This window comes from Schistocerca americana, chromosome 5, assembly GCF_021461395.2.
Source record: "Schistocerca americana isolate TAMUIC-IGC-003095 chromosome 5, iqSchAmer2.1, whole genome shotgun sequence".
Classification (NCBI taxonomy): domain Eukaryota; kingdom Metazoa; phylum Arthropoda; class Insecta; order Orthoptera; family Acrididae; genus Schistocerca; species Schistocerca americana.
The window spans coordinates 177,107,198-177,124,043 of NC_060123.1; the positions used below are offsets into that span (position 1 = coordinate 177,107,198).

The 16,846-nt window shown below is 42.6% G+C and overlaps 1 protein-coding gene across 1 annotated transcript in view; it reads left to right on the top strand.

Annotated features, from left to right (window-relative positions):
• Positions 1-16,846, top strand: part of LOC124615417 (cartilage oligomeric matrix protein) — a 394,327-nt gene that overhangs the window by 292,305 nt on the left and 85,176 nt on the right. The gene's annotated exons all lie outside the window — the stretch shown is intronic.

Here is a 16,846-nt window from a genome sequence, read left to right on the forward strand (position 1 = left end):
CATGTGACTGTGCAGCACTAGAAATAATGTACTGCTTGACAATTGCTACAGAATAACTGACCTTTGCTAAGGAACAACTACCGGTTGCTACAGAACAACCAACAACTGCTATAGAACACTTGATCAATGGTAGTAAAAGCAAATGTAGAGGGCAGGACATGTTAACTGCAGTGAAGCCTGTGCACGAACACTCCATTTGCATTTGACAGTTCATCCTGTATAGAGTTTGACAAAGGTTGTTGTGGAACTGCTCAGTGCAAAATTCTGTGTGGTATGGCAACATTTCTGCAAGATGTCATTTGAGTGCTTATGATCATGGATGAGCAAAGTAACAAACACCTCACTCCTAGTCAGATCACTGTAGACCTTGCAACCACTATTGGTACACATGTCTCTACCATTACCATTTAGTGGCAATTAAATCAGGCTTGTTTGTTTGCTCAGAAGCTTGTTAAATGCATCCCACTTCGGCCACACTTTTGTCATGAAAGAGTTTATTGGTTTTATTTTTAGGGAGCATATTGGCCGAGGTCAACAGCAGTGGTGCAGAGTGATGTTCTCTGACAAATATCACTTCACTTTGGAAAGTGATGCTGGCCACCACTTAGTGTGGAGAAAGAATGGAACACATTACACATCACAGAATGTTCATGAACATCACCGGTTTGGCCTAGGCATCATGGTGTGGGCAGGCATTACGCACAATGGCCGATAACCGCTGTATATATTTGGGCGAGGTACAATTAAAGGACAGCGACACTACAGGGACAGTATTCTGGAACACGTCCATCTGTTTCGGGGTGCGACAGGTCCCAATTTTCTGATTGCAGATGACAGTGCCCAACCACATGGGAATGATGGAAGTGTTTGACACCATGGAATGTGAAGTTTTGAACTCATGGAATGGCCTGCTTACTTTCTGGGCCTAAACCTGTAGAGTATGCATGGGATGCTCTTGGCAGATGTGTTTCTCATCACACACCCCACTCTGAACCATGCAAGAACTAAAAACCGCCTTGAGAGAGGAATGGGACAACATCTCCCAAGGAGACCTCAACTGTTTCATAACTAGCATGAATAACGGGTAGAGATTGTATTCCTTACTGAGAGGTGATACCAAACTTTATGTCGGGAATCTGACCTATGTCAAACATGAATGTTATTTATGTCTGTTGCCCTGCGTTCTCATATGGTGAAATCTGTACCACACCATATTTCATTATAAATATATCACTCCATCTCTATTATGTATGTGCTGTTTCATGTCATCCATCATTGCTTGTGATTATTTCTGCCCAACAATATCTCTGTTCTTTACAAGTTGTCGAGCAGTGTAGGTCACTGGAATAAAATTGTACATATTTTCTAACTTTTGTAGACTCAATTTATTGTAATTCTGCAGTATCAAACCATATATTACATATCTCCAACTGACACATTAGTTTTCTTTAAGCGTTACAAACCTGTGCCATAACATTGTTGACAGAAATTATTTGCATTGCATTGCTAACAGAAGGTAATGTAAAATTGGTTTGTCAACATACCCTCACACCCACTGCAGCTGGTGATCATTCTCCCACAAACATAACATATCCTTTGATACTGCTCCCCTCCTCAAACCCATCCCCTTTTCCCTGAATCTTATTCCAGTGCCAAATATTAAAAGGAGAAACAACTGGTGTCCCTTTAAGGTGAAGGTTTTAGAAAACTACAGTCAATGTTTACAAGGGATACATTTCAGTTGCTTGCCCATGTGAATGGGACTATGATCAGAAAAGCAGCACATAACATTCCAGCCAGAAAAGGACACCTATTCATAGGCTGATCATATGAAAGAGTTATTTTTTCTACTTCCAAAGAACATGTAATTTGATAAACTGGTAATGACATTGTGTGGCCAAAAATCTCCAGACACCTAACTGAATGAGCTCTGTGGCATATTGGGATATGCATTTGAAGGCACATTAGTGTAGGTGTGATGCAGCATCATACATATATTTTCCACCAGAATGATTCAATGGAGAAGTCTCAGTTAGTCTGAAGGGTGCACTATTAGAGGAGCTATTTTATTATTAAAAATGTAAGTGTCTATGGCTCATTAAAAGTTGGAGTGACACTAAAATGTATTTGGGGGTAGGGGAAGGCAGAAATAATCTTACATTTTAGCTCTTGAGTATAGCTCTGCACAACTTACCAGGATACATATGCAGCAAAAATGGGACAACACTATGAATTCTAATGATGTTCTGTTTCTGTATTTCTGATAGCTGGAGTGATATTTTTCAACACTACTGGTAATGATATCTGTAATGTCACCTTTGCAGTGATTTCTTTTATACCTGTAGTACTGACAAATATAAAACACTGAAAGCAGATACAATACAGTTTTTTAATATTTGAAACTGGAGTGAAACAGAGATGTAGCCTGTTCCCCATGTTATTCAATCTGTGCCTAAGAATCAGTAAAAGGAACAAAGGAGAGATCTGAGAAAGGAATTAAGAGTTCAGGGAAAAGAAATAAAAACTATTAGGACTGCCAATTATATTGTAATTCTGGTAATGATGGCAAGTGACCTGGAATATCAGTTGAACAGAATGAGCAGTCTCAGAGAGAGGTTACAAGATGGACACAAATAATAGTAAAACAAGGGCAACGTGATGTAGTCAGATTAGCCAGACAATGCTGAGGAAAGTAGATTAGGAAACAAAACACTAAAAACAGTAGATCAATTTTGTTAAATGGCCAGAAAAATAACTGGCAATGACATAAGTAAAGTGGACATCAAATTTATGCTAGCAATAGGAAGAAAAACTTTTCTAATAAAAAAAGAAATATATTAACATCTAATATAACTTTAAGTATTAGCAAGTATTTTCTGGAAATGTCTGTCTGGAATGTAGCCTTATGTGGAAGTGAAATGTGGACTGTGAACATTACAGGCAGTAAGAGAATAGAAGCTTTTCAGATGTAATGATACAGAAAAATGCTGAAAATTAGAAAGTTAGAATGAATACCTATGAAGATAAATTGAATCAAATTTAGGGAAAAAAAACTTGGAGGAATATTTGGGGGAGAGGGATCAAGACAGATCAAGACTTGGATGCAATGAGATGCTTAAAATAGATGTAGGTTGCCATAATTATGCAAAGATGAAGAAACTTGTACATGTTTGACTAGTGTTGAGACCTGTATCAAACCAGTCTTCAGATTGTAGACCACAAAAATGATAATATCTTATATTTAAATCTAAACTAAGCATTTAAATGCCACATGTTATATTTGGCATCAAGAATTTCACAGGATTACCAGTATCCTTCAACTACATGTTTTGATGGTATGCTTCTCTGTATCACAATCCTCTTTGGTGAAATTAGCTTCCCATTAATTTGCAGCTTACAAAAAGTGTAAAAAAACTTTCATGCACTTACCTATATCGCACTTTCCTATATCATCTTTGGAGCTTTGTTAGAAAACAAATAGCTATTTTAACTAAAACGTTAACTGTAGATTTGATATGCTCTAGCAGTTATTTTTCATGTAAAGTACAAAGAAATTAAAAATTTTGATCAGTGGAGAAAAGATAAAATAAAACTTATCTCATGAGTAGAAAGAGAAGCTGAGCAAAATTGATTGCAGTTTATTTCTGTAATCATTTCTATTGTCTACCAGTAATTTTAATTCCCTGGGAAGAAAGTAGAATAGTTTTATAACTGCACAGTTCATTTCTTTATGTGCCAAAACAGGGCTACATCATTTTTATGATTTTTATGATGTCTACTGTCTTTCGGGAATTGTAGGCAGTTGTTAGTGAAAAACTTCATAAGAGAATAGAGAGATTCTTGCCCTGTTTGCCAATGGGTGATAGTGGAGGGTTTTTTGAGGGAGTGGAGAGGGGGTGCAGGATGTTGTCCTACTAGGGTTAAATTACAGGAGCTATAAATATTGTGCTTTTCTTATGTGATTCAAAGCTGGAAGTGAAAGAATTAATAATGTAATGTAGAAGTGCATATGTTGCTTTTAGTAGTAGCCTTAATGGAAAGAGAAATAGTGATGTAACCATCAGATCCACAAATGTTAACGCCAGAAAAATGTAAAGGGATTAATGGAGTGGGCATGTGAATTTTACAGCTCAGTCTGATGTAATCTGTTACAAAAAGTAGAAAATTTTAGGTCTACTATGAGCTCGTAAGTGATTTATGAATTACAAAAATCAAAGGCTGTCAGTCCTATGATTTAATAAAAATGACAATTCTAAACTACCCATAAAGAAAGAAAGGAAGCCGTTCAGGTTTTGATAGCTATGTGAATAATCTATTTTTACATAATTTTTACATACAGGTGTCAAAAGTGCAGTAATCATTAGCTAACAGGAAGATATGTGAATAATCTATTTTTACATAATTTTTACATACAGCTGTCAAAAGTGCAGTAATCATTAGCTAACAGGAAGACAATCAGAGCACTAAGGACTGATACTTCAGTGTAATACTGAAGGAAAATGGAAGAAAAGTTTATTTGGATTTACTGTCCTGTCAGTGACAAGTTCCTTAGAAATCAAGTAAAAAGTTAGATATAACCATAATGAGGAAGGAGAATGATCATGTCCTTTCCAAAGGGCTCATCCTCTCATTCACCTTAATCAGTTTACGGTAAACATGGAAAACATAAATCTGGATGGCTAAGCAGGATGTCGGCCTCACTATTTCTGAATGCAAGTTCAACACCTTACCACTGATGCAACTTTGCTTAGCTAAGTGTACAGGGCTCAAGAAATGAAAATTCTCAGCAGTTGTCAGGCCATGCATTTTCAAGACAGAAGAGCTGTTCATTGACAATATGCTTGCCAACATCTACTAACTGTTTTATTCAGTTCATTCTGTTTTGGTATTGATAATTATATGCATTTTAGTTTCTGTTTGACTTGCATGGGAGATTTTCTTCCTCGAAATGAACTTTTATTTACCTGTTATTTCTTTGTGACAGATTTCATCCTATATAAGACCAGTTTTGAAAATGTTGAGTTTCAGACAGACACAACAGAAACACTGTTACATGTCGAGCTTTGGTCCAACCCCTTCTTTGGAAAGGAAAACACACACACATATTTACACAAGCAAGCACACATCACACATACAGCTTTGCTGTCTCCAACCACTCCAGCCATAACACAAGAGTGTTTGACTGAATGGAGCCAGCAATCCACAGTGGAGCAGAGAAGAGGGAGGGACAGCAGGGTACAGGTGGGGAAAGACAAGTCAGTGCTGTCTGGGGAACGCACAAGGACTAGATACCGGCAGGACAAGGCTGCCAGGCACAGCATTTGGAAGCTGTGAGGGAGGGATGTTGTGCCTCAGGGTGGTCCACTTTGCTCTTGGTCACAGTTTGGAAGTGCCCATTCACCCTGGTAGACAGATGGCTGGTACTCATACCAATAAAAAAGCTGTGCAATGATTGCAACAGCGCTGGCATATGATGTGTCTACCTTCACAGGTAGCCTGGCCTCTAATGCAATAAGATAAGCCTGCGACAGGACTGCAATAGCAATTACTGGGTGGGTGGATTGGGAAATTCTTGCACCTGGGTCTTCCACAGGGATATGATCCTTTCGGCAAGGGGCTGGGATTGGGAGTGACATAGTGATGGTCTAGGATGTTGTGGAGGTTTGGGTGGGTAACAGAAACCTCCAAGCCACCAACTGTACCCACATTTCAACAGTTTCCATCCCTTCCATGCCAAAAGGTTCTCTGTATAGCTGGGCCACCTGGGGACAGTGTATTTACAGTGACAAGAACTCCCTTGCTCAGTACAGTGAAGGTCTCACAAAAGCCTTTACGGAGAGATACTATCCCACAGATCTAGTTTGCAAACAGATTTCTTGTGACATATCACCAACCCCAATCCCCCCCCAAGAACCAGGTATAAAGGAGTGCCCCTTTTTTACCCAAAAACCCCCTGACTGGACCACATCCTTCATCAGAGCATTGATTATCTATCATTGTGAAATGGGGGGCATCCTATCCAAGATCCTTCCCTCTCCTCCTAAAGTGGTGTTCCCTCACCCACCCATTCTCCAAAACATCCTAGTCCATCCCCATGCCACTCCTAGTCACAACACTTCGCTAGAAAGATCAAATCCCTGTGAAAGACTTGAAGCAAGACCTGCCCAATCCATCCACCCAGCACTTCCTATTCCAGTCCTGTGACAAGCTTATCCTACCCCATCAGAGGCTGGGCAACATGTGAAAGTAGCCGTGTCATATACCAGCACTGCTGCAATCATTACATAGCTATTTATATTGGTATGACTACCAAGCAGCTGTCCACCAGGATGAATGTCCACTGCCAGACTGTGGCCAAGGGCAAAGTAGACCACCCTGTGGCACAATGCGCAGATGAATATAAAATGCTGGATTTCAGTGGCTGCTTCACAACCCTGGCCACCTGGATCCTTCCCTACACCACCAAATTTTCCGAACTGCGCAGATGGGAGTTTCCCTTACAACACATTCTCTCCTCCTGAAATTATCTTAGCCTCACACTACAGTAACCTACAATTCCCACACCCTCCACCCAACAGTTTCCATCACTTCTGTCCTACACCTCATTTCAGTTCACAACCCCCGCACCCTCATTGTGCATCATTGTCTGCTAATGCACCCCCCCCCCCCCCCCCCTCCCAGTTCTCTGCCCCTCTCTTTTCTGCTGTCTGTTTCCCCTCTCGTTGTTAACCCTCCCTCGTAGCCTCCCAACACTGCTCCTAGCAGCCTTGTCCTGCTGCCATCTAGTCCTTGCATACTCTTACAGGCAGCTCTGTCTCCTGCCTCCTGTATCATCTTATCATCTTATCTCTCCCCCTTCCCTGCCCCACATCAGAATTCTGCTTGTGTCTTACACACAACCATTGCATTCTGACCTGAATGGCCAGAGATACAGGGTGTTTCAAAAAAGATTGGTATATTTGAAACGGCAATACAAACTAAACAAGCAGCGATAGAAATACACCGTTTGTTGCAATATGCTTGGGACAACAGTACATTTTCAGGCAGACAAACTTTCGAAATTACAGTAGTTACAATTGTCAACAACAGATGGCGCTGCGGTCTGGGAAACTCTACAGTACGATATTTTCCACATATCCACCATGCGTAGCAATAATATGGCGTAGTCTCTGAATGAAATTACCCGAAACCTTTGACAACGTGTCTGGCGGAATGGCTTCACATGCAGATGAGATGTACTGCTTCAGCTGTTCAATTGTTTCTGGATTCTGGCGGTACACCTGGTCTTTCACGTGTCCCCACAGAAATAAGTCACAGGGGTTCATGTCTGGCGAATAGGGAGGCCAATCCACGCCGCCTCCTGTATGTTTCGGATAGCCCAAAGCAATCACACGATCATCGAAATATTCATTCAGGAAATTAAAGACGTCGGCCGTGCGATGTGACCGGGCACCATCTTGCATAAACCACGAGGTGTTCGCAGTGTCGTCTAAGGCAGTTTGTACCGCCACAAATTCACGAAGAATGTCCAGATACCGAGATGCAGTAATCGTTTCGGATCTGAAAAATGGGCCAATGATTCCTTTGGAAGAAATGGCGGCCCAGACCAGTACTTTTTGAGGATGCAGGGACGATGGGACTGCAACATGGGGCTTTTCGGTTCCCCATATGCGCCATTCTGTTTATTGACGAAGCCGTCCAGGTAAAAATAAGCTTCATCAGTAAACCAAATGCTGCCCACATGCATATCGCCGTCATCAATCCTGTGCACTATATCGTTAGCGAATGTCTCTCGTGCAGCAATGGTAGCGGCGCTGAGGGGTTGCCGCGTTTGAATTTTGTATGGATAGAGGTGTAAACTCTGGCGCATGAGGCGATACGTGGACGTTGGCATCATTTGGACCGCAGCTGCAACACAGCGAATGGAAACCCGAGGCCGCTGTTGGATCACCTGCTGCACTAGCTGCGCGTTGCCCTCTGTGGTTGCCGTACACGGTCGCCCTACCTTTCCAGCACGTTCATCCGTCACGTTCCCAGTCCGTTGAAATTTTTCAAACAGATCCTTTATTGTATCACTTTTCGGTCCTTTGGTTACATTAAACCTCCGTTGAAAACTTCGTCTTGTTGCAACAACACTGTGTTCTAGGCGGTGGAATTCCAACACCAGAAAAATCCTCTGTTCTAAGGAATAAACCATGTTGTCCACAGCACACTTGCATGTTGTGAACAGCACACGCTTACAGCAGAAAGACGACGTACAGAATGGCGCACCCACAGACTGCGTTGTCTTCTATATCTTTCACATCACTTGCAGCGCCATCTGTTGTTGAAAATTGTAACTACTGTAATTTCGAAAGTTTGTCCGCCTGAAAATGTACTGTTGTCCGAAGCACATTGCAACAAACGGTGTATTTCTATTGCTGCTCGTTTAGTTTTTATTGCCGTTTCAAATATACCGGTCATTTTTGAAACACCCTGTAGCAGTCATGGGTGTATGAGGTGTGCTTGCTTGTGTAAATGTGTTTTCCTTTCTGAAGAAGGCTCTGGTCAAAAGCGAAATGTGTCACAGTCTTTTCATTGTGTCTGTCTACAACTCAATGTATCATCTTTATGATGATAGCAGTGCACTGTAGCTATTATCACTGAAAGTTATGTATCTGTAACTATTTTTTATTGATTTATTGCACATTTTATATCTTTTTCATTATGTAAATGTTTGTGAGATCATCCTGTCCTCCATATTAACACAGCAACTGCAAACAGGATGAATACCTATATCTTGTTCTTGTGTAGTTTTTTTAAGGAATATGTTATTATTATTGCCAATAACTCCAGTAAAAGTAATTACAGTCAATATGAAAAAGCAGTGTAATTTAGAAGTGGTCAGCCACATATGTTCCCTGACACAAATATTCACTATACACTTCTATCAAGCAGATATAAATAATTATTTTTTACAACAGTTTGTAGTCATTTGCACATACTTGTGCAAGAATTCTGGTTTCTTCATTTACAAAGAAACCTTTATTTATGCATGTTTTAAATAGTCTGGTGTGACAGAATAGTTGTAATTTTTCTTTATTTAAATATCACTACAATGTATTATTTTAGTACAGAAAGCAGTCAAGCTGAGTCAAATGCATGTCTGTACAACACAAGAATGATTTATTATGACGGGGACAGCCATCAGCCTGTGGGGAAAGCAGGCAGTGATGGAACACTACTGGAATCAAGCAGCGGCAGACGCAATTTAGCAGGGGGGGGGGGGGGGGGGGGCGGGGTCAAGGTAACAATTCTTGACACTTTACGTTGAGATCTGGAGAAAGGCAGACCTGTCTGTGGTAACATGGGTTACTTGATCATGTAGGTGATTGATTCTGGGTGGTGACTGGCCTCTGAAATGTATCAGCTTTTGAAGGGACTCTAACTTTCGCAAGGCCTGAATGTGCTCCAATGCAGAACTTTAACATTTCCACTCACATTAAGGAATTTAGAATAGACAGGGTATGAGTTCCTACTCATTATTTCTCATGTAGTCAGTATAAAATGTTATACTGAACTCCAAATTATTTTGAACTGGTGAATATTTCTTGTGGTGCTCTCATGGAATGGAACTTAAATTTTCGCTGATTTTGGATGACTATTTGGCTTGGGGATTCTGCTACCATTCTCATAATACTCTCAGTGCAGCTTTATTGGCTTTTATAAGGTTATCTTTCAGTCTGTATGATAACTGGTTATCATATGGCCAATTTCTTTTTGTTTGAGATTTACTTTATTGAATAAACACTATTCAACACAGTTCTCTGATGTTGTTTACATCATTTACAGATTTTAGAACAGAAACCTTTTTATTAATTATTCATTTACCTTTTTTTGTTTAATTATATTTGTTTATTTTATTAATTCACCATTCTAGTCAATGAATAGACTATTTGACTGCAGGATCACACTCTAGGTTATTATTTGCAGCGAATTAGCTGATGGGCATGAAAGCAGAAATGTGTGACTCAACTCTATGAAATTATTTAGCTATTCTTTTAAACTGAGCTATGCATAGGCCTATTATCTAAGGTGTGAGCAACATCAGGCAAAGTCACAAATAGATTGCTCATATGGAATGCTGGTTAGAGAGAATCAGCTACAGCAGAAAATCTGTCAAGGTAACGTCCAAGAGGCAAAGTTCAGAAAATATGTCTGGTGGCTGTGATGGCTGGGAGGGAGGCAGCAAGTGCATGGGATATGAATGCCACAATGATACTGGCCCTGGTGAGTTCAAGGAGCTCATAATGATGATGACCTGATGATTACATGGAGGAGTGTGTTGGGAGAGGATGACAGAACAGAGGAAGAGGAGGCTTCATGGAAGAAGCTGTGGGTGCTAGATGAGTAAAGTTAGGGTTTTAGAGCAGAGCAGTGGTGTGTATGGGGCAGGAAGCTAGCAGAGATTACCAAGAGGATTATGGAAACAAAGCATTGTTTGCAAAGACAACTTCCATATACATAGCAGCATATGAAATCAAGCATGTTGTTCTCAGCAGTGTGTTCCACCACTGTGTGGTTTCTCTGTTCTTGGCCACTGTTTGGAAGTAGTCTTCCATTCAGGTCAACTGCTGGTTGGCCATCATACCCACATAAAATATGCACCAGTTTCAGCAAAGCTGATAGGGCTGATTTCACAGACAGTCTTGCCTCTGATGATCTGATGAGATATGACAAGCCAGTGATGGGTCTGGAATACAACTTACTGGGTGGGTGTATCAGAAATGTCTTGCACTCAGTCTTCCACAGGGGTGTGACATAATTAACAAGGGATTGGAACTGGGCATTTCATGGGGATGGACCAGGATACTGCATAAATACCACTTAAGGAGTGATGGAGAGAACTGTGGGTAGAATGTTCCTCAGATCTGGACATAATGATAAATAGCCAAAGCTCTGGTGAAGGATATGATCAGTTTTTCAGGTCTGGGACGATACTGGGTGATGATGGGGGTGCTCCTTTGCAGCTGTTATTGGAGTTGGATGGAGAATTAGGGGAATGTGATGATACAGCAAATTAAATCTGTCTGTAGACTAGGTCTGGGTAATAGTGCTTGTCAGGGATTGTTTAAGTGATATCTTCAGCATAGCAAGCTGGGGGTTCTTGTCCTTGTAGATGCGCTGCCCACAGATTGCCAGATAAAAGGGAGCAAGTTTTTAGTCTGGGAGGGATGACAGCTGTCAAAATGCAGGTACTATTGATGGTTAGTGAATACGATATGAACAGAGATATAGGGATGGAGCCATCAGGGAGGTGGAGCTCAATGTCAAGGAAAGTGGCCCATTGGGCTGATGAGGACCACTTGGATCAGAAGGTGTTGAGGCTGTAGAGAAATGACATTAGGGTGTCTTGGCCCTGGGTTCAAATCATGATCTCATCACTGACCCCAAACCAGACAAGACGTTTGGAGTTTTCGGAAGTTCGGAAGGTTTCCTCTAGATGCCTCATAAACTGGTTGGTATAGGAAGGTGCCATGAGAGGACCACACCTTGGAACTATTTGTATATCATCCCCTCAAAGGAGAAACATTTATGTATGATGGTGTAATTAGTTAGATGTAGAAGAAATGAGATGCTGGATCTAGAGCCAGAAGGATATTGAGAAAGGGTTCAGAAGTGGCAAGATCATGGGCATGGGGGATGCCAGCAGACAGATTTCTTGTATCATATGCTCACACACTTCTGATCTTCCCACCATCCCCAAGAACCAGCTGCGCGGGAGCACCTTCCTCACAAGTAAGTATTCCTTGGGCCGGAATTACTGAGCCATATCCTTCATCAGAGCTACTGACTACTATTGTGCCCAGAAACAAGGAACATCCTACCCACAACCCTTCCCACCACTTGCTGCCCACCCAATCCATATTCTGATACATCCCTGATCCACAACCACATCCAAACCCTTGCCACATAGGTTGTACCCAAGTTTAAGACCCAAACACAAGACCTAACTGGTACACCCAGCCAGCACACTCCACTCCAGTTTTGTCATAGGATTATCCTATCTCATCAGAAGCAGGGCCTCCTATGAAAGCAGTCATGTCATATATGAACTTTGCTGCCTTTTCTGTGCAGCATTTTATGTGGCCATAACCACCAACTGTGACCACCCGAATGAATGGGCACCAGCAAACTCGCCAAGTACAAGGCTGATCACCCAGTGGTGGAACATGCTGCTAAGCACAATATGCTTGACTTCAATGGCTATTTCACAGTGTGTACCATCTAGATCCTCCCCTCCTAAATGGTATCTCTAAATTGCATATATGGTTGTTACCTTTGCAACTCATCCTTCATTCCCATAATCCTCCTGGTCTTAATCTCTGGGAGCACCCTGTCTCATACCCACCTCCACAATGTCACCTTTCACTCATCATTTACCCATACCCTCTTCCTAACAGTCTCCCCTTCTTCTGTTCTGTCACCCACCCCAATCCATTCCTCCTCGGCACTGTCACATCTCCATCATTGTGCACTGCATGGATTCACTTGTGGTGGTACCTGTGAGATATTTCTATGCTACGCATCTGCTGCCACTCATACCCACATTCCTTTCTTATGCAACTGCTATCTACCTCCCAACTGCCAGCTTCCCTTCCTCAAAATTCCTTCCACTCCCAGCCACCTATCTCCCCTCTCCACTCCACGGCTCAGAAAAAGATTCATCCAAAAGACAGCCAAATTTTTAGTCATGTTTGTGTGCATTTTGGTGACTCAACACCTCTGTTTATATATACTGTAAATTCTACCAGAGATTCTCATACCATACTTAAAAAAAGGAAAACCATACTGATATATATATATATATATATATATATATATATATATATATATATATATATATATATATATATATATATATTAAAAAAATAGAAGGAAACATTCCACGTGGGAAAAATTATATATAAAATCAAAGATGAGGTGACTTACCGAACGAAAGTGCTGGCAGGTCGATAGACACACAAACAAACACAAACATACACACAAAATTCAAGCTTTCGCAACAAACTGTTGCCTCATCAGGAAAGAGGGAAGGAGAGGGGAAGACGAAAGGAAGTGGGTTTTAAGGGAGAGGGTAAGGAGTCATTCCAATCCCGGGAGCGGAAAGACTTACCTTAGGGGGAAAAAAGGACAGGTATACACTCGCATACACGCACATATCCATCCACACATACAGACACAAGCAGACATATTTAAAGACAAAGAGTTTGGGCAGAGATGTCAGTCGAGGCAGAAGTGCAGAGGCAAAGATGTTGTTGAATGACAGGTGAGGTATGAGTGGCGGCAACTTGAAATTAGCGGAGATTGAGGCCTGGTGGATAACGGGAAGAGAGGATATATTGAAGAGCGAGTTCCCATCTCCGGAGTTCGGATAGGTTGGTGTTAGTGGGAAGTATCCAGATAACCCGGACGGTGTAACACTGTGCCAAGATGTGCTGGCCGTGCACCAAGGCATGTTTAGCCACAGGGTGATCCTCATTACCAACAAACACTGTCTGCCTGTGTCCATTCATGCGAATGGACAGTTTGTTGCTGGTCATTCCCACATAGAATGCATCACAGTGTAGGCAGGTCAGTTGGTAGATCACGTGGGTGCTTTCACACGTGGCTCTGCCTTTGATCGTGTACACCTTCCGAGTTACAGGACTGGAGTAGGTGGTGGTGGGAGGGTGCATGGGACAGGTTTTACACCGGGGGCGGTTACAAGGGTAGGAGCCAGAGGGTAGGGAAGGTTGTTTGGGGATTTCATAGGGATGAACTAAGAGGTTACGAAGGTTAGGTGGACGGCGGAAAGACACTCTTGGTGGAGTGGGGAGGATTTCATGAAGGATGGATCTCATTTCAGGGCAGGATTTGAGGAAGTCGTATCCCTGCTGGAGAGCCACATTCAGAATCTGATCCAGTCCCGGAAAGTATCCTGTCACAAGTGGGGCACTTTTGCGGTTCTTTGTGGGAGGTTCTGGGTTTGAGAGGATGAGGAAGTGGCTCTGGTTATTTGCTTCTGTACCTGGTCGGGAGGGTAGTTGCGGGATGTGAAAGCTTTTGTCAGGTTGTTGGTGTAATGCTTCAGGGATTCCGGACTGGAGCAGATTCGTTTGCCACGAAGACCTAGGCTGTAGGGAAGGGACCGTTTGATGTGGAATGGGTGGCAGCTGTCGTAATGGAGGTACTGTTGCTTGTTGGTGGGTTTGATGTGGACGGACGTGTGAAGCTGGCCATTGGACAGGTGGAGGTCAACATCAAGGAAAGTGGCATGGGATTTGGAGTACGACCAGGTGAATCTGATGGAACCAAAGGAGTTGAGGTTGGAGAGGAAATTCTGGAGTTCTTCTTCACTGTGAGTCCAGATCATGAAGATGTCATCAATAAATCTGTACCAAACTTTGGGTTGGCAGGCCTGGGTAACCAAGAAGGCTTCCTCTAAGCGACCCATGAATAGGTTGGCGTACGAAGGGGCCATCCTGGTACCCATAGCTGTTCCCTTTAATTGTTGGTATGTCTGGCCTTCAAAAGTGAAGAAGTTGTGGGTCAGGATGAAGCTGGCTAAGGTAATGAGGAAAGAAGTTTTAGGTAGGGTGGCAGGTGATCGGCGTGAAAGGAAGTGCTCCATCGCAGCGAGGCCCTGGACGTGCGGGATATTTGTGTATAAGGAAGTGGCATCAATGGTTACAAGGATGGTTTCTGGGGGTAACGGATTGGGTAAGGATTCCAGGCGTTCGAGAAAGTGGTTGGTGTCTTTGATGAAGGATGGGAGACTGCACGTAATGGGTTGAAGGTGTTGATCTACGTAGGCAGAGATACGTTCTATGGGGGCTTGGTAACCAGCTACAATGGGGCGGCCGGGATGATTGGGTTTGTTAATTTTAGGAAGAAGGTAGAAGGTAGGGGTGCGGGGTGTCGGTGGGGTCAGGAGGTTGATGGAGTCAGGTGAAAGGTTTTGTAGGGGGCCTAAGGTTCTGAGGATTCCTTGAAGCTCCGCCTGGACATCAGGAATGGGATTACCTTGGCAAACTTTGTATGTGGTGTTGTCTGAAAGCTGACGCAGTCCCTCAGCCACATACTCCCGACGATCAAGTACCACCGTCGTGGAACACTTGTCCGCCGGAAGAATGATGATGGACCGGTCAGCCTTCAGATCACGGATAGCCTGGGCTTCAGCAGTGGTGATGTTGGGAGTAGGATTAAGGTTTCTTAAGAAGGACTGAGAGGCAAGGCTGGAAGTCAGAAATTCCTGGAAGGTTTGGAGAGGGTGATTTTGAGGAAGAGGAGGTGGGTCCCGCTGTGACGGAGGACGGAACTGTTCCAGGCAGGGTTCAATTTGGATAGTGTCTTGGGGAGTTGGATCATTAGGGGTAGGATTAGGATCATTTATCTTCGTGGCAAAGTGATACTTCCAGCAGAGAGTACGAGTGTAGGACAGTAAATCTTTGACGAGGGCTGTTTGGTTGAATCTGAGAGTGGGGCTGAAGGTGAGGCCTTTGGATAGGACAGAGGTTTCGGATTGGGAGAGAGGTTTGGAGGAAAGGTTAACTACTGAATTAGGGTGTTGTGGTGCCAGATTGTGTTGCTTGGAATTTTGAGGTTTTGGAGGGAGTGGAGCTGGAAGTGGGAGACTGAGTAGATGGGAGAGACTGGGTTTGTGTGCAATGAGAGGTGGTTGAGGTTTGCTGGAAAGGTTGTGAAGGGTGAGTGAGTTGCCTTTCCGGAGGTGGGAAACCAGGAGATTGGATAGTTTATTGAGGTGAAGGGTGGCATGCTGTTCTAATTTGCGGTTGGCCTGTAGGAGGATGCTCTGAATAGCCGGTGTGGATGTGGGAGAGGAAATATTGAGGACTTTTATTAAGGATAGGAGTTGACGGGTGTGTTCATTGGCTGAGTTGATGTGTAGGTGAAGGATTAGGTGGGTGAGGGCAATGGATTGTTCAGTTTGGAACTGGTATAGGGACTGATGGAAAGAAGGGTTGCAGCCAGAGATGGGATCTTTAAGTGTGAGGCCTTTGGGGGTTATGCCAAATGTCAGACAAGCCTGAGAAAATAAAATATGCGAGCGTAATCGGGCTAGGGTGAAGGCATGTTTGCGGAGGGAATGTAAATAAAACTTAATGGGGTCGTTGTGGGGGTGTTGTGAGGGTGACATGGTATTAGAAGGTGGAAAGTGTAACATGAGGTTGAAATGAAAATGAAAGATAAAAATATATGGGGAGAGATAAGGGTGAACTAAAAAGTAACTGGAGATCTGGTATGAAAAAAGGCGAAAAAGTGTTGGTTAAGTTGATCCTGTGGTGAACTTGGGTTGGTAGACAGCGATGTGCATGAAGATTAGGTGGTTGTGTTGCCGCTAAAACACGTTAAAGGACGGAGAAATTCGGGAAAATTTCGAAAAAACGTGTAAATGTATTAAAAGGAGTGGTGTTGTGGTGAAAGATTACAAAAATGGGGCTAACAAATGTGAATAATGACGTTAAAACCTGTGGGGAGCGGCTAAAAATGATCAGTGATGTGCGAAAAACGGAAGTGGAAATAAAGTAAAAGTTATTAGAACTAGCCGAAATGGTTGTTTAATACGTGAAAGCAGCTGTTATTGAACTAGAAATGGTGGATTTCATAGCAGCGGTAGTGTTGAAAGCGGAAAATAAGAATTATTTGGTTATGGTTTGGAAGTGGGTTACGTATTATTGAGTATATATAGGCGGGATAAAATTGTACTTTCCTTTCACGCCAATCACCTGCCACCCTACCTAAAACCTCTTTCCTCATTACCTTAGCCAGCTTCATCCTGACCCACAACTTCTTCACTTTTGAA